This window comes from Tamandua tetradactyla, chromosome 21, assembly GCF_023851605.1.
Source record: "Tamandua tetradactyla isolate mTamTet1 chromosome 21, mTamTet1.pri, whole genome shotgun sequence".
NCBI classification, from domain to species: Eukaryota; Metazoa; Chordata; class Mammalia; order Pilosa; family Myrmecophagidae; genus Tamandua; species Tamandua tetradactyla.
This window is the reverse complement of record NC_135347.1, coordinates 37135793-37162578: the sequence shown is the minus strand read 5'-3', so window position 1 is coordinate 37162578 and position 26786 is coordinate 37135793. Positions and strand designations below refer to the sequence as shown.

Below are 26786 nucleotides of genomic sequence, written 5' to 3'. Positions count from 1 at the left end.
TAGATTGAAATACTGTGGGTCAATGAGAGGGAGGGCTTAAGGGTATGAGATGTATGAGTTATTTTGTTTTTATTTCTATTTCTGGATGATCCAAATGTTCTAAAAATGATCATGGTGAAGAATACACAACTACGTGATGATATTGTGAGCCACTGATTATATAATATAGCTCCAATACAGCTCAAATCCTAGTAAGCAGAGGAAATTCAGGTGCAAAAGTTAGAAGACAGAGAAGTAGAGAAACATCACCATGTGACAGAGACAAAGATGCATCTACAAGCCAAGGCACCCCAAAATGCTATAGACTCCAGAAGAAAGCATGTCCTGGTGACAACAAAATTCCTGTTGTTTCAGCCAACCCATTGTGTGGTACTTGTCTTAGCAGCCCTGGCAAAACTAAGGCACCATATGTTCCACCAATTCCATTCCTAAAGATACACCCAAGAAAACTGAAAACATACGTCCACATCCCTGTACACAGATGTTCAAAGAAGCATCATATATAGTAGTCAAAAAATATAAACAATCCAAGCGTCTATCAATTGATGATTGGATAAACAAAATATGGCACATACCCATATAATTAAATATTATTCATTAATAGGAATGAAGTACTGATATATACTATAACGTGGAGAAACCTTGCAGTATGCTAACTAAAAGAAGCCAGTAACAAAAGGAAATATATTGTTCGAGTTCATTTATTTGAAATGTACAGAGCAGGCAAATCTAAGAAACAGAAAGTAGAGTAATAATTGCCAAGGACTGGGGGGAGGAATGAATGAGGTATGACTGCTCATGGGCACTTGGTTTCTTTGAGGGTGATGACGTATTAAAATTAGAAAGTGGTGGTGATTATAAAATGCTATGACTATACTAAAAACCCCTGAAATATCCACTTAAAATATGCACTTAAAAGGATAAATTTTATGGTATGTGACTGACAACAAAGTTATTAAAAGAGAAAAAGGCTGAATACAGACAAGATTGACTTTGTTTTAGTTTCCCAGCTGCTAAAACAAATACCATACAATGGTGCCTTGGCTTGCAAGCTGCTGGAATGCGATATACTAGAACTGGAATGGCTTTTAAAAAGGGGAATTGAATAAGTTACAACTTTACAGTTCTAACCCCATAAAAAGTCCAAACTAAGGCATCCAGGGAAAGATACCTTAATTCAAGGAACGTCGATGGGTCAGCTGCATAGCTACTTGATTGGCATCTGCTAGTCCCTTCCTCCTGGGCTCTGTTGCTTTCAGCCTCACTTTGCTTCTCCCGGGCTGGCCTTCACCTCTTGGCTTCCCTTGGCTCTCTCCAGGTTATGGCTTGCTTAACAACTCATGGTGACATCTGCTGGGCTCCAAGCATCTCAAAATGCTTTTGTCTCTGTTCTCCAAGTGCTGACATCTGTGTCTGCTCTGCTCTGAAGTTTCTTTTGGCCCATCGTTTCTGTCATTTCTCCAAAATGTTTCCTCTTTAAAGGATTCCAGGAAACTAATCAAGACCCACCCTGAATGGGCAGAGTTACATCTCCACCTAATCAAAAAGTCACACCTACAACTGGGTGCACCTCATCTCCGTGGAGATAATTTAATCAAAAGTTTCCACCTACAATATTGAATTGGGATTAAAAGAAACAGCTGCTCACCTAAGAGTGTATGAGGATTAAAACATGGCTTTTCTGGGGTACATAATACTTTCAAATCAGCACAAATGGATTGGCTTAAATAATGGAAATGTATTGGCTCATGGTCTTGAGGTTAGAAGTCCAAAATTGAGATGCCATCAAGATGATGCTTTCTCTCCCAAGACAGTGGCATTCTAGGACTGCTGCCAGCCACCCTTGTCCTTGATTTTTCTGTCACATGACAGTGCACATGGTGGCATCTGCTTTCTCTTCCAGGTTCTGGTGACTTCCACCTTCTGGGGGATCCTCATTACTTCTCTCTCTGTGGCCTTCTCTATAAGGTCTCCAAAATAGGATTAAGATCCCTTCTGATTCAACTGGGCTACATCTTAATTGAAGTAACCTCTACAATTAGTTCCTAATTACAATGGGTTCACACCCACAGGAATGGATTAAGATTTAAAATACGTTTTTCTGTAGAACACAACTCCAAGCTACCACATATTTTTTTCTCAAATATTCCAGTACCTCAATAATTTTTGACAATATCAAATAATTAAGGGCTGAGGTATTTAACATTGATTTATACTCTCCTGCTAGTTTATATACTCCCAGATTGGCTATTCAATATAGTAGATCAGATCTGTAGTGAAAAGAGCTCAAAGCCTCTTCTTTAATGCTTCTCCCTCTTTCCCACAGTTAAATAGAAATCAAGCCATCTTTCTCAAGAAAGATTACCATACTGCTAGACAGATTCCAACAGTCCAAAAAGGAAAAATTCGCATCGCAATAGTGTCCCTCGCTGTATATTAAATGGCTTTCTCTCTCTCCATCTCTTCTCTATAGCTACAATGCCAAATGGTAAAGACACAGTCTCAAAAGTAAGCAGGCCTGGCCATCTTACTTTTTTCTCTTTTCCTTCCATGAAACGAGAGTAAAAATGGAGTCAAGGCAGTCTTGTGTAAAAAAACTTTTTTCTTTAAAAGTTCTTATGATCACTCCCCCCACCAGAGAGAAGCTGGCTACAGTCTAAGCCTGCTACATCTAGACATTAGATACAAACACATTATTTCCTAGGCTTAAAAGATGAGCATTGTATAAAGTTCATACATCACAGGGTTCTAGTTCAGCTTGCTCAAGTTTTCAGCATTGGGAGTTCCCTGACAATGCAATTTGCCTTCCTTGCCAGTTACTGTCCCTTGTCCTATGAGAAACTAGTCAGAAGCACTGATTGGTAGACATGATTCAAGTAATTCCCTGACCACATACTTCTTACTTGCACCTCCCCACATCAACCAATTTCTAACAAGAATTGAAATTTAGTAAGTATTGTTTTATTGTTATTATTATTTTGATTATCATTTTTGTAACTCCAGACATTAAATCAATGTACTTTCAAGTTAGAAATGTACTATTTGTTATAGGAAAAATAAAAGAAATACAAAGGAAAACCTGAACATCTACTCAAGCAATTTTTTATTAAGCCCAATAAACTATACTAATAAATCCAGCAATAAAGTTTAATGGCAAAGTTACTCTTTGGGGAGACCACAAATGTACTGCAAATAAGGCACTTAAGTACCACTCATATCCAATGTCTACTGACAGGGAACTTCTTATTGTTCATTGAAGGGATAAATTTCTGTGAAACCTGACTTTACCTAAATATATTTATTTGACTGGGAATATTATCAGTTATCAGTTAACTGCCTTCAAAATAGATTTAATTTTTGGCTTCTAGAACATCTTAATTCTTTATAGAGTGATAATACTTTCCCGAATTTCATTTTTGGATCATATCCTGAGACCAACAGGGGATGAAATCTAAAAGATTTTTGGAGGCTCTACATTGCTATATTACAAAAATCTAAAGAGAAATAGGAATTGGAAGCTTCAATTCACCTTTTTAAACTACCATATTAGTTACAGTGGTTACTTTATTCAGAAAATAATGCACACAATAGAGGTCTTGCCTAAATTATCAAAGGATCTGAGGCAGCAAAATGGTCTTACTCCCAAAAAAAATCTAAGAAGTTTGAGCCCTCCTGGCTTCTACAAAATATTTATTACCCACACAAAAAAAGCCATTGCTTGGCCACATAGTTAATCATAGGAAATGAACTCTATAGCACTGAATTTGTCAGCAAAAGGATACTTTCTGGAATATTAAGTCATTTAAAATATTAAACCTATGCTTAACCACAGCGTATTAGCGTTTTCCAGAAAAACAGGACAAACAAGATGTGCATACGGGTGTAAGCATATGTGTGTGTGTGTGTAATACTTAGTGTGTAGGTCTGTCTGTGTAATATCTAGTGTGCGTGTGTGTGTGTGTGCGCACACGCAAGTCTGAAATCCACAGGATGGGAAATTCAGGTAAAAGTGATATTGAATTCCTTGGCCAGGATTCTGAAAGAGACGCTAAGTGGTTGGAAATTCTGGCAAGAGCCAATGTTGACATTTTTCTTCTGACCTCTGAAACCCTCAGTTCTGGCTTTTAAAACTTCCAACTGATTGGATAAGATTACCCACGGAGGATAATCTGCTTTGTTCATTATAGACGCTTCACAATAACAAGTAAGCCAGAGTTTGACCAAACAAATCAGTTTGGATAGTATGATCTAGCCAAACTGATGCATGAAATTAACTATTACACATAGTACATCAGATGGCTCTCATTAACATTGTCCCACATAGGCATAAAGTAGTAGAGTTTGTTCCTATGATCATAAGTATCAGGAATTTTATAAGTAGACTTCTAACCCCAACATTATAGTTAAGCCCCACAGACACCCAACTGCTAAGAATAACTAAATCCTGGAAAGTACACTGCAAAATACTATGATATCTGACTTTCAGGAAGATGGAAGAATAAGACAGGCTGAGCTCACCCCTGCTCCAATGAACAACAAGAGAAGTAAAAGAAAAACTACTCAGATAGCACTTCCAGGATACAGGAAACTTGAGAGGGTCTTCTATACAACATAGGGAGATCCTGGATGAAAAAGCTGAGGAATTGAGACACAGAAAGAGGGGTAAGTGGGCTTACCCAATTATCAGGACTCTACCAGGACTCTACCAGGGACAAGAGGCCATGTCCAGGAAAGTGCCTGCCCCCGCAGCTAACTTGGAATATCAGCTGCCTCAGCTCCATAGCCAAGAACTCTCTTGGGGAACTCACAAGCCAGTAAACTTGCTTTCCCTTTTCATACAGATCATCTGGCTAGTGCACAGAGTTTACCACTCCCATTTCCATATGGAGGCCCAGAGCCCTACTTCTGCACAAACAGGGAGGCAGGGACAAAGAAGCACCATGCTGCACCCTGCACCCCACACACCACCCCATGCCCCAGTACCCACATGAATACATGCAACACCCCCACTCCACCCTGCCCTGCGTCCTCACACCGTGCACCCACTGTGCCCCATGCAACCGAGCACCCACACCTATACTGAGGTATACACTGCCCTCCCCCCAGCACTGGGGTCAGAAGCCTTTGGGATCAGCAGAGCTAGATGGAATTGAATCAGGTCTCCATCCAGCTTACTTGGCTACTGCAGTAGGAGAGAGGCAAAACTGAGGGGAAAAGGAGGCCCAAGAGCATGTTCTTCTGGAAAGAAACAGAAAGTGCTATTTGGCAAACTGCCTATCTGCCTAGCTTCAAACAGATCCTCAAGTAGAGCTACAACCCCTGCATGAGAGCTTTGGGCCTTGGAGACCTTCAACACAAAAGGAGACATCCAAGGCAAACCCAAGCAAATACAAAACCTTAGACAACTGAGAGAAATCAACTTTCAAAATAACCCTATCCAGATAATCAAATGCTTCAAAGCCAATTTTTGAGAAAATCATAAAGCATATGAAGATGCAGGCAGATATGGCCCAGTCAAATGACTAGACTAAAGCATCAGTGGACACACAGAATTTTAGAACAACTAATCAAAGATGTTTCTACAACTCTCCTAAATAAATTCAATGGGTTGGCTAATGACATAGGAGATCAAGAAGACACCAGAAGAGCATAAAGAAGAACTTGAAATAATAAGGAGAAAAATAGCAGATATCTCAGAGCTAACAGAGATGAAATATACTGTAGACCAAATTAAAACTAGACTAGACTAGAAATACACACAGCAGATTTGAAGAGGGAAAAGAAAGAATAAGCAAACTAGAGGACAGGACATTTGAACTCAAATGCACAAAAGAATAAATGGCAAAAAAAAAAGATGTTAAAATGTGATTGGATCTCAGTGAAATGATGGATGACACAAAGTACACAAATATAAGTATCATCAGTGCCCCAGAAGGAAAAGAAAAGAGTAAAGGGCTAGGAAAATAGTTAAGGAGGTAATGGGGGAAAACTTCTCAGCCTGTATAAAAGACACTGTGCCAGTTCGAAAGGATGTATGTTCTCTAGAAAAGCCACGTTTTAATCCTAATCCCATTTTGTAAAGACAGCCATTTCTTCTAATCCCTATTCAGCACTGTATGTTTGAAACTTTAATTAGATTATCTCCCCAGAGATGTGAATCACTCAAGAGTGGCTGTTAAACTGGATTAGGTGGAGATGTGTCTCCACCCATTCCAGGTGGGTCTTGATTAGTTTACTGGAATCCTATAAAAGAGGAAACATTCTGGGGAAAGGGGGAGATTCAGAGAGAGCAGACATTCAGAATGACATAGTCATAAGAAGCAGAGAGTCCACCAACCAGCAACCTTCAGAGATGAAGAAGGAAAATGTCTCCCAGGGAGCTTCATGAAATAGGAAGCCAGGAGAGAAGGCTAGTAGATGATGCCATGTTTGCCACGTGTCTTTCTAGATGAGAGAGAAACCCTGATCATGTATGTTCGCCATGTGCCTTTCCAGGTGAGAGAGAAACTGACCTTGTTTGCCATGTGTCTTTCCACTTGAAAGAGAAACCCTGAACTTCATCAGCCTTCTTAAATCAAGGTATCATTCCCTGGATGCCTGTATTAGTTAGGGTTCTCTAGAGAAACAGAATCAACAGGGAACACTTGCAAATATAAAATTTATGAAAGTGTCTCACGTGACCGTAGGAACGCAGAGTCCAAAATCCACAGGGCAGGCTCCGAAGCCGATGACTCCAATGGATGGCCTGGATGAACTCCACAGGAGAGGCTCACCAGCCAAAGCAGGAATGCAACCTGTCTCCTCTGAGTCCTCCTTAAAAGGCTTCCCATGATTGCATTTAGCATCACTAATTGCAGAAGACACTCCCCTTTGGCTGATTACAAATGGAATCAGCTGTGGATGTAGCTGACGTGATCATGACCTAATCCTATGAAATGTCCTCATTGCAACAGACAGGCCAGCGCTTGCCCAATCAGATGAATAGGTACCACAACTTGGCCAAGTTGACACCTGTCCCTAACCATGACAATGCCTTAGATTGGATATTTCTATAGACTTGCTTTAATTGGGACATTTGCATGGCCTAAAAACTGTTATCTTGCAACTTATTAAATTATCCTTTTTAAAAGCCTTCCATTTCCAGTATAATGTATTCCGGCAGCTAGCGAACTAGAACAGATTGTGATACCAGGAGTGGGGTGCTGATGCAGTTTGCAAATACCAAACATGTTGGAATGGCTTTTTAAAATGGATAAGGGGAAGATTTTAGAGGACTTGTGAGAGAACACCCCACACATCTGAGCCCCATTACCTGCTCCCATTCCATGCACTCCAGGAGCCCCCACCCCACCAGACCCCAGTGCACATACCTGTCCCACAACCCCACCCCCAGGCCAGACCAACCCACCTCTCCTGCATCACTCCCGAGCATCACCTCCCCCTCCCTGTTTCCAGCAAACTGTCACCAGCACATAAAGGCTATGGGCACTAACCTCCATACCCAGGATACCCCTGTTCCCCTGCCCATAGTGTCTCACAGCCTCACCTCACCCCACTCTGAGCTTGGTGCATCAGTTTATAGCACTCCTAGACCCACACATGCACATGGGCAGTCAATCACGTCATTCAGCTCCGGGAACCTCAGTTTACAGCAGTCCCAGAACTGTGCATGCGCACAGCCCTCAGTCATACTTCTCAGCTCTGAATAAGTGCTGACCTGCACAACTGGGTCACATCTGCCCCCAATCCACAAAGGCATAACACTGACCTGCTGCCACAGCTCCACACATGTGCACAAAGGGCCCCATGCCTTAGAACAGCACATACCAGGTCTACGTCCCCCAGACCAGTGCACTGCACAACTAAATCCTCCCTAACTGCTGGGCACCCACGTTCACAAACATCAGCTTAACATCCCCAACCTGTGTCTATACCTGCCCTGAAACAAATCACCGCACTAAGTACCACACCCCGTACCCTGCTCCCTGCTGAACACCATCCCACGAACACAAAGCCTTAGACTTCTAAGAAAAAATCAACTCCCAAAGTAAATCAGTTATGATATTTACATGACAAGAAGACAGCAAAAGATCACTAAGCATATCACAATGCAGACAGATATAGACCTGCCTAACGACCAAATTAAAACACAAGAGGAGATACAGGCATTGGAACAACTAATCAAAGCTGTTCATACAACTCTATTTAATAAAATAAGTGGGATGGCAAAATGACATAAAGGAGATCAAGAAGACAGCAGAAGAGCACAAAGAGGAATTTGAAAGAATAAATAGGAAAAATAGCAGATATCACAGAGACTAAAGACTCTGTTGACCAAATAAAAAACATACTAGAGGCACACAACACCAGATTTGAAGAGAATAAGTGATATAGAAGACAGGTCAACTGACTTCAAAGACTCAAAACAGCAAATGGCAAAAAAAGATGGATAAACTTGAATTGGATCTCAGGGAAATGATAGACAAAACAAAGCAAATAAATATAAGTATAATTTGTGTCCCAGAAGTAGATGAGAGAAGTAAAGGGCTAGGAAGAATAGTTGAGGATACAATGGGGGAAAACTTCCCAACCCTCATAAGGGACATAACTATACAAGTCAAAGAGGCCCAAAAAACTCCAAACAGAATAAATACAAAGGTCCTCTCCAGGGCACATACTAATCAGTATGTTGAATGCTGAAGAAAAGCAGAAAATCCTGAAAGTGGCAAGAGAAAAAAAATCTACTACATACAAGGGAAACCAAATAAGACTGAGCTCAGACTACTCAACTAGAACCATGGAGGCAAGAAGGCAGGGATAAGATATATTCAAGATCCTGAAAGAGAAAGACTTCCAGCCAGGAATTCTGTATCCAGCCAAACTGTCCTTCAAAACTGAGGGGGAGATTAAAGTTTTCACAAAGAAGTCCTGAAAGAATCTGTCAACAAGAGATCGGCCCTACAAGAAATACTAAGAGACATTCTGCTGGCTAAAAAAAAAAAAAAAAAGACAGGAGAGGGAGGTCTGGAGGAAGGCACAGAATTGAAGAGCATCCCTATGGGTAATTTAAAGAATACAAAGAGAAGGAAGGAAAAGAATATATAGATCTGACAAATATAATAAAAAGATAAGATGGTAGATTTAAGAAATGTCTTTTCAGTAATAACTCTGAACGCCAGCGAACTAAATTTACGAATTAAAAGATACAGATTGGTAGAATGGATTAAGAACATAATCCAGCTATAAGCTGCTTACAAGAGACTCATCTTAGACACAAGGATACAAATAGGTTGAAAGTGAAAGGATGTAAAAAGTTTTTTCCACACAACTTGTAACCAAAAGAAAGAAGGAGTAGCTATACTAATATCGGACAAAACAGATTTTAAATGTAAAGACATCATAAGAGATGAAGGACACTATATACCAATTAAAGGGTCAATTCACCAAGAAGATGTAACAATCATAAATGCTTATGCTCCCAATCAAGGAGCTCCAAAGTACATGAGACAGACACTGGCAAAACTGAAGGGAGCAATAGTTGTTTCAACAATTATAATAGGAGACTTCAATACACCACTCTCTTCTATAGACAGAACAACCAGACATAAGATCAACAAGAAAACAGAGAAGCTAAATAACTTGACAAATGAATTAGACCTAACAGATATATATAGGTCATTGCACCCCAGAACACAAGGGTATACATTCTTCTCTAGTGCTCATGAACACTCTCCAGGATAGATCATATGCTGGGGCACAAAACAGGTCTTTATAAATTTAAAAAACACTGAAATAATTCAAAGCACTTTCTCTGATCACAATAGGGTGAAGGTAGATCTCAATCACCACCAAGGAATGAGGACATTTACAAATATATGGAGATTAAATAACATTCTCTTAAACAACCAGTGGTTCAAAGAAGAAACTGTTAGAGAAATCAGTAGCTATTTGGAGATGAACAAAAATGAGAATACAACTTATCAGAACTGATGGGATGCAGCAAAGGCTGTGCTGAGGGGGAAATTTATTGCCCTAAATGCCTAGAGTAAAAAAAAAAAAAAAAAGAAAGAACAAAAATTGAGGACTTAACAGCACACTTGGAGGAACTTGAGCAAGAACAGCAAACTAACCCCAAAGGAAATAGAAGAAGAGAAATGACAAAGATTAATGCAGAGATAAATGAATGGGAGAACAAAAGAACAATAGGAAGAATCAATAAGACCAAAAGTTGCTTCTTTGAGAGAAATCGATAAAATTGATGGGTCACTAGCAAAATTGACAAAGAAAAGAAGAGAGAGGGTGCAAATAAAATCAGAAACGAGAAGGGGTGTGTTGCCACAGACTCTGAAGAAACAGAAGAAATCATAAGAGGATACTATGAACACCTATATGCTAACAACTAGATAACTTAGATGAAACAGACAAATTCTTGGAGACACACAAACAAGCTATACTGACTCAGGAAGAAACAGAAGATCTTGACCAACAAATCACAAGTAAAGAGATTCCATGAGTCATCAAAAATCTTCCTACACAAGATGGCGGCTTAGCAATGTGTGCATTTTAGTTCATCCTCCAGAACAACTACTAAATAACCAGAAACAGTACAGAACACCTCCCAGAGCCACGATAGTGACCAGACACACAGTGTACCCCAATCTGGACCAGCTGGACCGGCTGCGAGTCTCCCCAGAACCGTGAGTTTCCCAAGCCGCGGCGCCCGGTGCCTGGCGCCCCTTCCGCACATGCAGCTTCCCAGAGGGAAAGGAAAGGCACTCTAACAGTAGCAGGGACTGAGGCCAACCAAACATCAACTGTGGCATTAATAAACAAATTCTGACTACTAAAAATAGGCCCCCAGTTCAGGAGAACCTGTTCAAGGCGAAGGTCACTTATTGGGCTAACTAAAAAAGAGGAAAGGGGACGAAACAGAGCCTTCTGTGGCTGTTTCTTTGGAGGCTTGGCTGACTCTGGATTCAGCGGCAGGACTACTGGGGCTACAGCTGCCCCAGGCATAGGCAGAAACCAGCTGCTTTCAGGGCTGTCTCCCACCTGTGCCTTCCCCAGGGGAGGGGTGAAGCCCAACTCAGGTGGAATCCCTCCCTCAAGGAATTCAGAAACCAGGGATTGGCAATTTGAAGCCATTAAAACCAGCCTACAACCTCTCCTCTGTCTCCACCATGCCCCCAGCAGGGAGAGCCTTCCAAAGTTAAAGGAGCCACAACACCTTTTGCTGGTGGGACCCCAGGCAGACAAGCACCACGTACTGGGCAGCATAAGAAAAACAGAGCCCAGAGACTTCACAGGAAAGTCTTTTAACCTGCTGGGTCTCACCCTCAGGGAAAACTGACGCAGGTGACTCCTTCCCCCTGACAGGAGGCCAGTTTAGTCCGGGAAAACCAGGCTGGAGTCTATATGTAGACCCTCCTAAGGGTCTGTAGACCCTCCTAAGGGTGGGGAGGGAAAAGGCACCTTACAAGCAGGGCAAGAAACAAGAAAACAAGAACTGAAAAATTATCCTTTGTTAAACAAAACCTAAGCTAGAGGCCCAGAAAAAGCTGAACTGAAGGTCAAAGAACAGATAGACAACAAACTCATCTAGCAAGAAAATCCTAGGTAAGAGAAGTGAAAGCAATCGCCAGAATAAACTAATTAAGGTAATTAAATGTCTAGACGCCAGCAAAAAATAACAAATCACACCAAGAAAATTGAACATATGGCTCATTCAAAGGAACAAACCAATAATTCAAATGAGATACAGGAGCTGAAACAACTAATTCAGAATGTACGAACAGACATGGAAAACCTCATCAAAAACCAAATCAAGGAATTGAGGGAGGATATGAAGAAGGCAAGGAATGAACAAAAAGAAGAAACGGAAAGTCTGAAAAAACAAATCGCAGAACTTATGGGAATGAAAGGTACAGTAGAAGAGATGAAAAAAACAGTGGAAACCTACAAGGGTAGATTTCAAGAGACAGAGGTTAGGATTAGTGAACTGGAGGACGAAACATCTGAAATCCAAAAAGAAACAGAAACTATAGGGAAAAGAATGGAAAAATATGAGCAGGGACTCAGGGAATTGAATGATAATATGAAGCGCACAAATATAGGTGTTGTGGGTGTCCCGGAAGGAGAAGAGAAGGGAAAAGGAGGAGAAAAACTAATGGAAGAAATTGTCACTGAAAATTTCTCAACTCTTACGAAAGACCTAAAATTACAGATCCAAGTGCAGTGCACCCCAAAGAGAATAGATCCAAATAGACGTTCTCCAAGACATTTACTAGTCAGAATGTCAGAGGTCAAAGAGAAAGAGAGGATCTTGAAAGCAGCAAGAGAAAAGCAATCCACCACATACAAGGGAAACCCAATAAGACTATGTGTAGATTTCTCAGCAGAAACCATGGAGGCGAGAAGACAGTGGGATGATATATTTAAATTACTAAAAGAGAAAAACTGCCAACCAAGACTTCTATATCCAGCAAAACTGTCCTTCAAAAATGAGGAAGAAATTAAAATATTTTCAGGCAAAAAAATCACTGAGAGAATTTGAGACTAAGAGACCAGCTCTGCAAGAAATACTAAAGGGAGCACTAGAGACAGATATGAAAAGACAGAAGAGAGAGGTGTGGAGAAGAGTGTAGAAAGAAGGAAAATTATATATGACATATAAAATACAGAAGGGAAAATGGTAGAAGAAAGTACTACCCGTACAGTAATAACACTAAATGTTAATGGATTGAACTCCCCAATCAAAAGATAAAGACTGGCAGAATGGATTAAAACACAGGATCCTTCTATATGCTGTCTACAGGAAACACATCTTAGACCCAAAGATAAACATTGGTTGAAAGTGAAAGGTTGGAAAAAGATATTCCATGCAAATAACAACCAGAAAAGAGCAGGAGTAGCTATACTAATATCCAACAAATTAGACTTTGAATGTAAAACAGTTAAAAGAAACAAAGAAGGATACTATGTACTAATAAAAGGAACAATTCAACATGAAGACATAACAATCATAAATATTTATGCACCAAACCAGAATGCCCCAAAATATGTGAGGCAAACACTGCAAACACTGAAAAGCGAAATAGACACATGTACCATAATAGTTGGAGACTTCAATTCCCCACTCTCATCAATGGATAGAACATCTAGACAGAGGATCAATAAAGAAACAGAGAATTTGAATATTATAATAAATGAGCTAGACTTAACAGACATTTATAGGACATTACACCCCACAACAGCAGTATACACCTTTTTCTCAAGTGCTCATGGATCATTCTCAAAGATAGACCATATGCTGGGTCACAAAGCAAGTCTCAACAAATTTAAAAAGATTGAAATCATACAAAACACTTTCTCAGATCATAAAGGAATGAAGTTGGAAATCAATAATAGGCAGAGTGCCAGAAAATTCACAAATATGTGGAGGCTCAACAACACACTCTTAAACAACCAGTGGGTCAAGGAAGAAATTACAAGAGAAATCAGTAAATATCTCGAGGCGAATGAAAATGAAAACACAACATATCAAAACTTATGGGATGCAGCAAAGGCAGTGCTAAGAGGGAAATTTATTGCTCTAAATGCCTATATCAAAAAAGAAGAAAGGACAAAAGTTCAGGAATTAACTGTCCATTTGGAAGAACTGGAGAAAGAACAGCAAACTAACCCCAAAGCAAGCAAAAAGAAAGAAATAACAAAGATTAGAGCAGAAATAAATGAAATTGAAAGCATGAAAACAATAGAGAAAATCAATAAGACCAGAGGTTGGTTCTATGAGAAAATCAATAAGATTGATGGGCCCTTAGCAAGATTGACAAAAAGAAGGAGAGGACGCAAATAAATAAGATCAGAAATGGAAGAGGAGACATAACCACTGACTCCACAGAAATAAAGGAGGTAATAAAAAGATACTATGAACAACTTTATGCTAATAAATACAACGATGCAGATGAAATGGACAACTTCCTAGAAAGGCATGAACAACCAACTTTGACTCAAGAAGAAATAGATGACCTCAACAAACCAATCACAAGTAAAGAAACTGAATCAGTCATTAAAAAGCTTCCCAAAAAGAAAAGTCCAGGACCAGATGGCTTCACATGTGAATTCTACCAAATATTCCAGAAAGAATTAGTACCAACCCTGCTCAAACTCTTCAAAAAAATTGAAGTGGAGGGAAAGCTACCTAATTCATTCGATGAAGCCAACATCACCCTCATACCAAAACCAGGCAAAGATATTACAAAAAAGGAAACTACGGACCAATCTCTCTAATGAATATAGATGCAAAAATCCTCAACAAAATTCTAGCAAATTGAATCCAGCAACACATTAAAAGAATTATACATCATGACCATGTAGGATTCATCCCAGGTATGCAAGGATGGTTCAACATAAGAAAACCGATTAATGAAATACACCATATTAACAAATCAAAGCAGAAAAATCACTTGATCATCTCAATTGATGCAGAGAAGGCATTTGAGAAGATTCAACATCCTTTCCTGTTGAAAACACATCAAAAGATAGGAATACAAGGGAACTTCCTTAAAATGATAAGGAAATATATGAAAAACCTACAGCTAATATCATCCTCAATGGGGAAAAACTGAAAACTTTCCCCCTAAGATCAGCAACAAGACAAGGATGTCCACTGTCACCACTGTTATTCAACATTGTGTTGGAAGTTCTAGTCAGAGCAATTAGACAATTAGAGATTACTAGTAATCTCAGGCAGGACATGAGATTTTGTTGGTTTGTCCGGAGTGATGCCCTGATGAATCCCAGAGTGATTTGATCGGTGAGTGGAAAAGTATGTGCAAGATCCCTTTGGGGAATGGTGAGAGCAGGGAGAAATTCAACTTCCCCAAGTTGAATTCTTGATATTTTCACAAGCAGTGGGGACAACCAAAGCTATAGGCTGAGCCCCCAGTCTTGGGGTTCGCTCATATGAAACTTAACCCCACAAAGGATAGGTCAAGTCTACTTAAAATTTAGGCCTAAGAGTCACCCCCAAGACAGCCTCTTCTGTTGCTCAGATGTGGCCTCTCTCTCCAGCCAACACGGCGAGCAGTCTCACCACCCTTCCCCTCTCTGCATGGGACATGACTCCCAGGGGTGTGGACCTTCCTGGCAACGTGGGACAGAGATCCTGGAATGAGCTGAGACTCAGCATCAAGGGACTGAGGAAAACCCTAGAATAAGCTGAGAATTAACATCAAGGGATTGAGAGAACCTTCGCGACCAAAAGGGGAAGAGTGAAATGAGACTAAGTGTCAATGGCTGAGAGATTCCAAACAGAGTCGAGAGGTTATCCTGGAGGTTATTCTTACGCATTAAGTAGATATCACCTTGTTGTTCAAGATGTAGTAGAGAGGCTGGAGGGAACTGCCTGAAAATGTAGAGCTGTGTTCCAGTAGCTATGTTTCTTGATGATGACTGAACAACGATACAGCTTTCACAATGAGACTCTGTGAATGTGAAAACCTTGTGTCTGATGCTCCTTTTACCTACTATATCAATAGAAGAGTAGAACATATGGAATAAAAATAAAGAATAGAGGGAACAAATGTTAAAATAAATTTAGTTTGAATTGCTAGTGGTAAATGAAAGCGAGGGGTAAAGGTATGGAGTGTATAATATTTTTTTTCTCTGTTATCATTTTATTTCTTTTTCTGTTGTCTTTTTCTTTTTCTAAATTGATTCAAATGTTCTAAGAAATGATGAATATGCAACTATGTGATAATATTAAGAATTATTGATCGTATATGTAGAATGGAATGATATCTTAATGTTTTGCTTGTTGTTAATATTTTTTTAATAATAATAAAAAAAAAAAACTTCCTACAAAGAAAAGCCCAGAACCAGATGGCTTCACAGGGGAATTTTATCAAACATTCAAAAAAGAACTAACACCAATCCTGCTCAAACTTTTCCAAAAAATTGAGGAGAAAGGAACTCTAACTCATTTTATGAAGCTAATATCATTTTAATACCAAAACCAGGTAAAGATGCTATAAGAAAGGAAAATGTAGGCCAATCTCCCAAAGTAGAAACGAAGAAGTAAAACTCTCATTATTTGCAGATGATATGATACTATACTTGGAAGATCCTGAGAAATCTACAGCAAAGTTACTTGAGCTAATAAATTCAGCAAGGTGGCAGGATATAAAATTATGTGCAAAATCAGTAATATTTCTATACACAAGCAATGAGCTAGCTGAGGAGTAAGTTTAAGGAATAAAATTCCATTCAAAATAGCCACTAAAAGAATCAAGTACTTAGGATGAACTTAACTAGGGGCATAAAGGGCTTGTACACAGAAAACTACATAACATTGCTAAAAGAAGTCAAAGGAGATCTAAATAGGTGGAAAGACATTCCCTGCTCATGGATAGGAAGGCTAAATATAGTTAAGATGTCAATTCTCCCCAAATTGATCTATAGATTCAATAGATTCAAATCTATAGATTGGTACAGTACCAATCAAAATTTCAACAATCTACTCTGAAGATTTGGAAAAGCTAACTACCAAATTCATCTGGAAGGGTAAAAGATCCCACCTGATACCTCTTTTAGTCTCCAGTATTTTAGAGCAGCTAGAAATAAAACTAAAATCGTGGAACTGTAACCCATGTCAAACTCTGAATTATATTCTACAACTAATTGTGATGCTACGCTTTGAAACTCATAGCTTTTTATAAATGCTATCTTTCACAAAAAAAGAAAGAGAAAAAAGTCGATTGTGGCGATAAAAAAATATTTAAGCCTTCTAGCCTCCTATATTCTGGGACAGCTATAAGGAAAAGTCTGAGAGGATCATATGGTAGCCCATGATAGACTCTGGGATCTGTCCTGTAACTACTTGTTGAAGAGTGCTTTGAAAAATATTGCTTTTTTATTTCTTTGCTTTGTGTATATGTTATGCTATACAATAAAAAAAGTTAAAAAAAAGCATTTATGTACACTTGACTCAAGAACTAAAATATTATTTCATCTGTACAAAATTCCACTAAAAAGAAAAGACATATAAATGGTCTTCATTTAAATGTTTTGGACTCTGGAATAGTAGATCACCCTGTGCCATATGAATAACCTTTTTTGGCTCTGGAACTTTTTGTAGGCTTTATTTTTTTTAATAAATTTGGCTGTACATGTCTTAAAAAGCTATTAGCTGGCTATCAGGCCATAATTGGAAATTATATTCTTTATTTACAGCAAGATATTTATTCCACCCAATTTGTTACAAAAATATTTTTTAGATTGATAAGTGTGTGTGTTTGTTTAGAAGTTAGAAACATAAAACATTTTGGATTCATTATCACAGTGTCTTGTTACCAAAAACAAATTTTACCAAGTTTTTTGCCCTATATTTCCCAACACAATTTGGTTAAAAAGTGCAAAAAAGTATTTGCTTTTAAATTACAAGTAAACTTTCTTGGATGTGCAATAGTTATCTCATAAAGCTGTAAACTCAGAATATGAGAAAGCATTATGATTTGAGTACTCTTGAAAACACTTAACTTTATTTTTGGGGTGGATTTTTTTGTGTGTTTAGCTGAAACTTATCTCATGTATAACTTGGTTAAGTAAAGTAGTAAGTAATTGAAATTTCAGTAGAATCAAGTGGAACATAAAATTTTTTTAAACTTACTCATTTGGGTTTGAAACTTAGTTACTGAACATAAAGCACACTAAAAATGTAAGTTATTTTAAAATATCATCTGCAATAAAAATGACACTTTTGAAAAAGGTAAAAACTGACTAGCACCCAATTTTGATTTTAATGAGCCCTATTTTGATTTTCAGTTTGTAGATGTTTCGTAGACATTTTCATTTACTTTGCAATAGAGATCAGAGACACTAGAAGATCTGGTCCTGCAGAGGGAGTGGGAAACTTACTACTAAATCAGAAATACTTGTGTCTGAGTAAAATCGTTTCTTTGATATGAGTCACAGAGGGGCCACGTTTTACTCAACCTTTCCACTATAGGGTAATAGCAGGTCTTACTTGGTTTTTAAACTTTGTTTTCCATATTGTTTTCAATCTTTTGTTTATAATTTAGAAATTGTGAGAAACTGTAGTTACTGTTTTAAAATGCCGGAATTTAAATCAGATTTAACATGTATGTAAGGTCAATTCTCTTAAGAGGAAAAGTATGGTACAAAATAGCAAAATAGGACCAGGTAAAACATATAGCCTTTATTTTTTAAAACATGTACTTGGTCATTTGTCTGTGTATGTTTTATTCCACTAGAATAAACGTTTCCTTGGTGTAAATGCAAAACATTTTTTCTTGATTAAATTGTAGATGTAGTACTAAAGACTTTACGATATAATTAAGTAATAAAAAAAGTAGTTAACCTTTAAAAAAAAGTGAGAAAGAGGTTAAGATAAAGATAAAAATAAAGGCTGAGAGAATTTGTTAATAAGAGACCAGCCACTCAAGAACTTCTGCTGGCTTATAGAAAAAGACAGGAGAGGGAAATTTAGTGGAGGGAACAGAATTGAAGAGTACAAGTAAATGCAATTTAAAGGATAAAAATTGAAAGAGGGAAAACAATATATAGATCTGATAAATAAAAACCAAAGGATAAGATGGTAATTTCAAGAAAAGCCTTTACAATAATAACTTTGAATATTAACAGACTAAACTCACCAATTAAAAGATACAGATTAGCAGAATGGATTAAGAAATATGATCCATCCATGTGCTGATTACAAGAGACCCATCTTAGATCTAAGGACACATATAAAAGTGAAAGAATGAAAAAAGACGTTCCATGCAAGCTGTAACCAAAAAGAAGCAGGAATAGCTATACTAATATCAGACAAAATTCACTTTAAATGTAAAGATGTCAAAAGAAACAAAGAAGGATACTACATAATAATAGAAGGGACAATTCACCAGGAAGAAAAAATAATCATAAATGTTTATGCTCCCAATCAAGGAGCTCCAAAGTACGAGAGGCAAACATTGGTAAAACTGAAGGGAGCAACATACGTTTCAACAAAAATAATGGGAGATCTCAATACACTACTCTCCTCTATAGATAGAACAACAAGACATAGGATCAACAAAGAAATAGAGAACTCAAATAATTTGATAAATGAATTAGACTTAACAGACCTAATAAGATCATTATACCTCAAAACACCAGGATATACATTCTTTTCTAGTGCTCACAGAATATTCTCCAGAATAGATCATGTGCTGGGACACAAAACAGGTCTTTATAAATTTTAAAAGGTTGAAATTATTCAAAGCACTTTCTCTGATCACAATGGAATGAAGGTGGAAATCAATAACCACCAAAGAACCATAACTTTCACAAATATTTGGAGATTAAATGATGCACTCTTAAACAATCAGTGCGCCAAAGAAATTTTTAGAGAAATCAATATATCAGGACTTACAGGATGTGGCAAAATCAGTGCTGAAAGGGAAATGTATTGCCCTAAATGCCTATATAAAAAAAAAAGAAGAGCAAGCAAAAATTGAGGCCTTAACTGTTCACCCTGAAGGAACTAGAGAAATAATAGCAACCTAACCCCAAAGAAAATGGAATAGGAGAAATAATAAAGGTTAAAGGAAAATCAAATGAAGAACAAAAAATAAAAATAAACCAATAGAAAGAATCAATAAACTAGACTAACAAAGAAAAAGAGAGAGGACACAAATAAGCAAAATCAGAAATGGGATGGGGTTGTTACAACAGACCCTGAAGAAACAAACAAAAAATATCACAAGAGGATACTATAAACAACAAACTAGACAACTTAGATGAAATGAATAAATTTCTAGAAACACACGAACAAACTACACTGACTCGAGAAGAAACAGAAGCGCTCAACAAACCAATCACAAATAAAGAGAATCAAATCAGTCATCAAATATTTTCCAACAAAGAAAAGCTCAGAGCCATATGGCTTCAAAGAGGTATTCTGTCAAACATTTCAAATGGAATTAACACCAATCCTGTTCCAAGTCTTTCACTGAGGAAAAAGGAACACTACCTAACTCACTTTATGAAACTACCATCACTCTAATACCAAAACCAGGTAAAGATGCTATAAGAAAGGAAAACTACAGGCCAATCTCCTTAATGACTATAGATGCAAAAATTCTCAACAAAATACTAACAAATAGAATACAATAACACATTAAAAAAATTTTACACTAAGACCCAGTGGGGTTTATACCAGGAATGCAAGGGTGGCTCAACACAAGAAAATCAACGTAATTCATCACTTTAACAAATCACATGATCATCTTGATTGATGCTGAAAAAGCATTAGAAAAAATTCAGCATCTTTTCTGATAAAAACACTTCAAAAGGTAGGAACCAAAGGACATTTCACCAACATGATAAAGGGGATATATGAAAAACCCACAGAGAGTATTGTACTCAAAAAGGAGGGACTGTAAGTCTACCCACTAAGATCAAGAACGAGACAAGGAGGCCCTCTGTCACCACAATTATTAAACGTTGTACTAGAAGTTCTACCTAGAGCAATCAGGCAGGAAAGAAATAAAAAAGCATCTAAATCAGAAAGGAAGAAGTAAAACTTTCATTATTTGCAGATGACATGATACTATACTTGGAAAATTTTGAGAAATCTATGACAAAGCTTCTTTACTAATAAACAAATTCAGCAAAGTGGTAGGGTACAATATTAATGTGCAAAAATCAGTAAAGTTTCTATACACAAGCAATGACGTGAGTAGACAATTAAGGGAAAAAATCTATTCAAAATATCAACTAAAACAATCAAGCATCTGGGAATAAACTTAACCAGGGATGTGAAGGACTTGTATACAGAAAACTACAAAACACTGCTAAAAGGAATCAAAGAAGGTCTAAATAGATATTCCCTGCTCATGGATAGGAAGGTTAAATGTAGTTAAGATGTCAATTCTACCCAAATCGATCTACAGATTCAATGCAATATCAATCAAAATTCTAACAACCTACTTTGAAGATTTGGAAAAGTTAGATATCAAATTCATTTGGAAGGAAAAAAGACCTCAAATAGCTTAAAAAAAAATCCTTAAAAATAAGAACAAATAGGGAGGACTAACACCTCCTGATTTTAAAGCTTATTATAAAGCCACAATTGTAAAAACAGCTTGGTAGTGACACAAAGATAGAAGAATTAACCAATGAATCTTGTGGAGATAGACCATCAAATCTATGGTCAACTGATCTTCAACAAGGCCCCCAAATCCACTTAACTGGAACAGAATCATCTTTTCAATAAATGGGCATGGAAGAACTAGATATCAATAGCCCAAAGAATGAAAGAGGATCCTTATCTTACACCCTATACAAAAATTAACTCAAAGTGGATCAAAGACCTAAATATAAGAGGCAGTACCATAAAACCCCTAGAAGGAAGTGCATGGAAACATCTTCAAGATCTAATAATAGACCTCTTATTATTTACCTTCCTAAACCTTACACCAAAAGCATATGAAATAAAAGAAAAAAAAAGATGAATGGGAATTTATCAAAATCAAATGCTTTTGCGCCTCAAAAGACTTTGTTCATTGTAAAAGAAAGGTGGAAAAAGGTATTGTGCCAGCTTGAAAGGATATATGTACACTAGAAAAGCCATGTTTTAATGCTAATCCCATTTTGTAAAAAGGCAGTTGTTTCTTCTAATCCCTATTCAGCACTATATGCCTGAAACTTTAATTAGATTATCTCCCTGGAGATGTGACTCAATCAAGAGTGGTTGTCAAGCTGGATTAGGTGGAAATGTGGCTCCACACATTCTAGGTGGGTCTTGATTACTTTACTGGAATCCTATAAAAGGAGATTCAGAGAAGGCAGAGAAGAATGACATGGCCATGAGAAGCAGAGAGTCTACCAGCCAGTGACCTTTGGAGATAAGAAGGAAAACACCTCCCAGGGAGCTTCATGAAACAGGAAGCCAGGAGAGAAAGCTAACAGATGATGCTGTGTTTGCATGCGCCCTTCCAGCTGAGAGAGAAACCCTGACTGTTTTCACCATGTGCCTTCTCATTTGAAAGAGAAACCTTGAACTTCATTGGCCTTCTGGAATCAAGGTTTCTTTCCCTGGATGCCTTTGATTGGACATTTCTACAGACTAGCTTTAACTGGGACATTTTCACAGCTTAAAAACTGTTAACTTGCAACTTATTAAATCCCCCTTTTTAAAAGCCATTCCATTTCTGGTAATATTGCATTCTGGCAGATAGCAAACTAGAACAGGTATTATAGTTATGATCTATTTATGTGAGAAAGGAGAGGAAATATGCATGTATAAGTATTTGCTTTCATTTTTAAAAAGGGACCAAAAAAAATACCTAGTTACAGGGTGAAGAAGGAATAGGTGGAGGTGACAGCATAGAAGTCAGATTTTTTTAAATGTAATGTTTTGCAGTTTTAACTTTGGACATAAACATTTTATATAAATATTTGTTATAAAAAATTAAAATATAAATATTTTACTTAAAAAAATCAAATTATAAAAAACTGCTTAAAAATTGAAGACAAATTCATAAGGGAAAAAAGCACCACTTTTCAACTTGTGAAATAACCATGAAAGGGAACTATCCTAAATAACTTTCAAACACAGTAAATTAACTGTGAGATAGAGTCTACCAAAAGACAAACTTGCCAAAAGATTACTTCAAACTGTTTTAAATAATTATATACATGTTGATCTTCTTTTAGAGTACTATATGTTTAATGTGGCATAAATAAAGTAAATATATAATATACTATGCACAACTCTGTGATTATACTGAAAGCCATTGATTGTACACTGTGGACAGAATGTACGGTGAGAATATATATATTTTTTTTAAAGAAGGTGAAGAGGCAGCCAACTCAATGGAAGAAAATATTTGGAAATCATATATCAGATGAAGTTTTGATATCATGTATATATAAAGAAATCATAAAACTCAACAATAAAAGAAAAAACAACCCAATTATAAAAAGAGCTATTGAGAAAAAGAGCTAAAGATATGAATAGATATTTTCCTGAAGAACAAATACAGGTAGCTAAAAAGCACATGAAGAAATCATTTTTTTTAGCTATAAGGAAATGCAGATCAAGAAGAAAATGATATCACCTCACATCTATTAGAATGGCTGCTCTCAAACAAATAGGAAAATACAAATGTTGGAGAGGATATGTAGAAATTGGAACACTTATGCACTGTTGGTGGAAATGTATCATGGTACAGCCACTATAGAAGAGACATTGGCAGTTCCTTCGAAACTAAATATCAAGTTGTCCTAAGACCTGACAATACCACTACCTGAGATATATCCAGAAGAGCTGAAAGTACTGACACAGACATTTGCACACCAATGTTCACAGAAGCATTATTTACAATTGCCAAAAAACGGAAATAATCCAAGTGACCATCAACAGACAACAAGACAAACAAAATGTGGTATATACATATGATAGAGTATTCTGCAGCAATAAAATGAAATGATATCCTGAAGCATATGACAACATGGATGAACCTTGAGGACATGATGCAGAGTAAGATATTCCAGACACTAAAAAATACATACTGTATGATTTCGCTACTATGATTGTGCTGGTTTGAAACTATCATGTACCCCAGAATCCTGATCCAATCTTGTGCAGGCAGCCATTTCTTTTAATCCTGATTCAATATTGTAGGTCAGAAACTTTTGATTAGATTATCTCCATGGAGATGTGGCATCCTCAACTATGGGTGTGTGCTTTCGATTAGATGGAGATGTGACGCCGTCCATTCTGGGTGAGTCTTGATTAGTTTACTGGAGACCTTTAAAAGAGGAAACTTTTGGAGAACTCTTCAGAGCCCACACAGAGATAGACCATCGGAGATGCAGGAGGACAACGTCCTTGGGGAAGCCCTCTGACATAAGAAGCCAGGAGAGAAAGCTAGCAGATGTCACCATGTACTTTCTCAGCTGACAGAGATGTCCAGAAGCCAAAGACCCCAGCCGACACCAGTCACATGACTTCCCAGTTGACAGAGGTGTTCCGAATAGCATCAACCTTTCTCAAGTGAAGGTAACCTCTTGTTGGTGCCTTAATTTGGACCTTTTCACAGCCTTAAAACTGTAAACTTGCAACTTATTAAATTCCCTTTTTAAAAGTCATTCCATTTCTGGTATATTATATTCTGGCAGCTTTAGAAAACCAAAACAGCATATTATTAAAACACATTACAGAAGACTAAATAACATGAAGAAATATACCATATTCATGGGCAAAAATACTCAATATCGGGAGATATCAACTTTCTTCCAACTGATACAAAAATTAAATGTAATTCCACTGAAACCCAATCACATACTGTGGCCCGAGTTTCACATAATCTTTCATATTCATCCATAAAATATTTTAAAATAAATAATAAAGAGAAAAATAATAATATAATTAATTTTAGTAGCACTGCCTTTTAAAATTTTGTAGTTTTTTTAGGCCTTTTTTCCTAAGGATAACGTTGAGAATCTGGCCGCAGCTATTTAATCAAGGATCTGAGGATCCTACTAATAAGTAAACTCTGGTAGAAACTAGCATAAGGAAAAAAGATAAGTAAGTATTGAGTAAATTACTCAGTATATATACTATATAGCAGTCATGTATCATTAATGTGTATTATATTACTAAAAGTCAATTAATTCCTTGCCTGCTTTGAAATAGAACGAATATTTTGAACTTTATTACCTCAAAAGCTTTTGTATAAGTTATTTAAAGAACAAACTGTACATAGTCTTTAAAACCTGAATTAAAAAATAATATCCTATAACCTTATAATAAAACACTTAAAAACAACTCTGCACTTCTGAAATACCAACTGTCATTTATACTTCTGTTCATATATTTTTATTCTTCTCTTGGCATACTACTACTAGTAAGTATAACAAGAAAAATCTGCTTTTGAAGATACACAAAAGATTAAAATTTTTAAATGCCAGGACAAAGGGCAGTTATAAGCAACGTGAAAATGAAGGATGAGGGCAAGGACTTAATTCATTATAATCTGTTTCTTGTCTGCTAAAGGTTGGGCTCATCTAGTCACAAAAGAATACGTGCCACAGAGGATCATCTGCCAGTGTTTCAACATAACACAAAAGTGGGCTTTAATCCTGAGGGAAAAAAAATACTTTTCTCTTTTTTTTTTCCAAAATAAAATGAAAAAGAGAAATGCTGTAACAGCAGCCACTGGAGGGAGGACTTGATGATAGAGGGAGCATAAAACATTTTATCTGGTGCTTTGTTTGAACATAACATTTTGTTAAACTCATTTCTATTTGTTTAAATGACAAATGCTGAAAATACTGCTTTTTCTGCATGAGAGTTAAACTTCTTTCACTGAAAAACAGATGTTGATTCAACTGTTTGTTATTGGTACACAAATTAGGAATGAGAAAATTGTAAAGCTGCCTGGACTGAGAAAAAATTAGCACCAATGCTTAATCTAAGTACGAATTGTAAAGCCTGTACTTGATTTTAAAAATAAGCCCATATTTGGTTCCTTTGCAATATTATTCACTAATTTTGCTAAGAAGACCTCAGGTATTATCTTGCCCCTAAGTGAACTACCAACTATAATATCTGACTACAGCTAAATTGGCAGAATTTTTTAAAGCTGTGACATTATTCTTGATGTGGATGATGAGTTTTGTTTTTAATGAAAATACTCACATATTTTAATATTTATTGATTTAAAATTAGTTTTAGGGGGTGTAAGGGTAGTTCAGTGGTAGAATTCTTGCTAGACATGTGGAAGATGGGTTCAATTCCCAGTTCATGCACTTCCCAAAAAACAAACAAGCAAGCAAAACAAACAAACAAAAATTCAACAAGTGGGCTGCAAAAACAGGATACTCACATGGAAAAAGAATGAAATGTGACGCTGCTATACAATATACAAAAAACAAACAAAAAGTACCTAGTTTTACACACAAGCACACAAAGGCATTGTACAAAAGTCAACTGCAAGCCTCCAGTATTGGCCGTTTGCAGGCCACTAAGAATATAGCACTATTGCAATTTTTTTTTTTTTTTGGTATGGGCAGGCACCAGGAATCGAACTCAGGTCTTGAGCATGGCAGGCAAGAATTCTGCCTGCTAAGCCACTGTTGCACCATCCTACAGCTCTATTACTAAAAGCAAGTTTGTGTAAGATTCCAAACATAAAATCACAAAACTGGAAGAGCCCAGTCAGCTCTTGTTCTTTTTTTTGGATGCTGGATAGCATTTCATTCTTTTCTCCATGTGAGTATCCCTTATCGCAGCACCATTTGTTGAATTTTGTTTGTTTGGTTGGTTTTTCATTTGTTTGTTTGCTTGTTTGTTTGCGAAGTGCATGAGCTGGAATTTGGAAACCAAGTTCCAAATGTTCTCACAGTTACCATCAGGCCAGTGCTTGTTTGACCAAAGAACTGGGCACCATAACCATGCTCATGATAGGCAAAATAAAGGTTCCCCAATGACATTAACATCCTAATGCTAAGGACCCGATTGCTGTGTGGCCATGGATCTGCAGCTGGCCCACTCAAGTCAGGAACAGCCAGACAATCCTGACCTCCTTACCAAAACTGCTGAAAATTCTAGTAAAAATCTTCTCCTAACCCAGAAAATCATGTCATGTATCTGTGCTGACACAACTCATTACATACATATTCTCAACATATTTCTACCTGGGATTTGAGGTAGGTTACAACTTGGATCCAGGAGCCACCTTGAAGTTATACTCTGAAATTCCCAGGAAATGTTAATT

At 37.3% G+C, this 26786-nt stretch overlaps 1 protein-coding gene across 8 annotated transcripts in view; it reads right to left on the bottom strand.

Annotated features, from left to right (window-relative positions):
* ARB2A (ARB2 cotranscriptional regulator A) overlaps positions 1-26786 on the bottom strand; it is a 545745-nt gene that overhangs the window by 495471 nt on the left and 23488 nt on the right. The gene's annotated exons all lie outside the window — the stretch shown is intronic.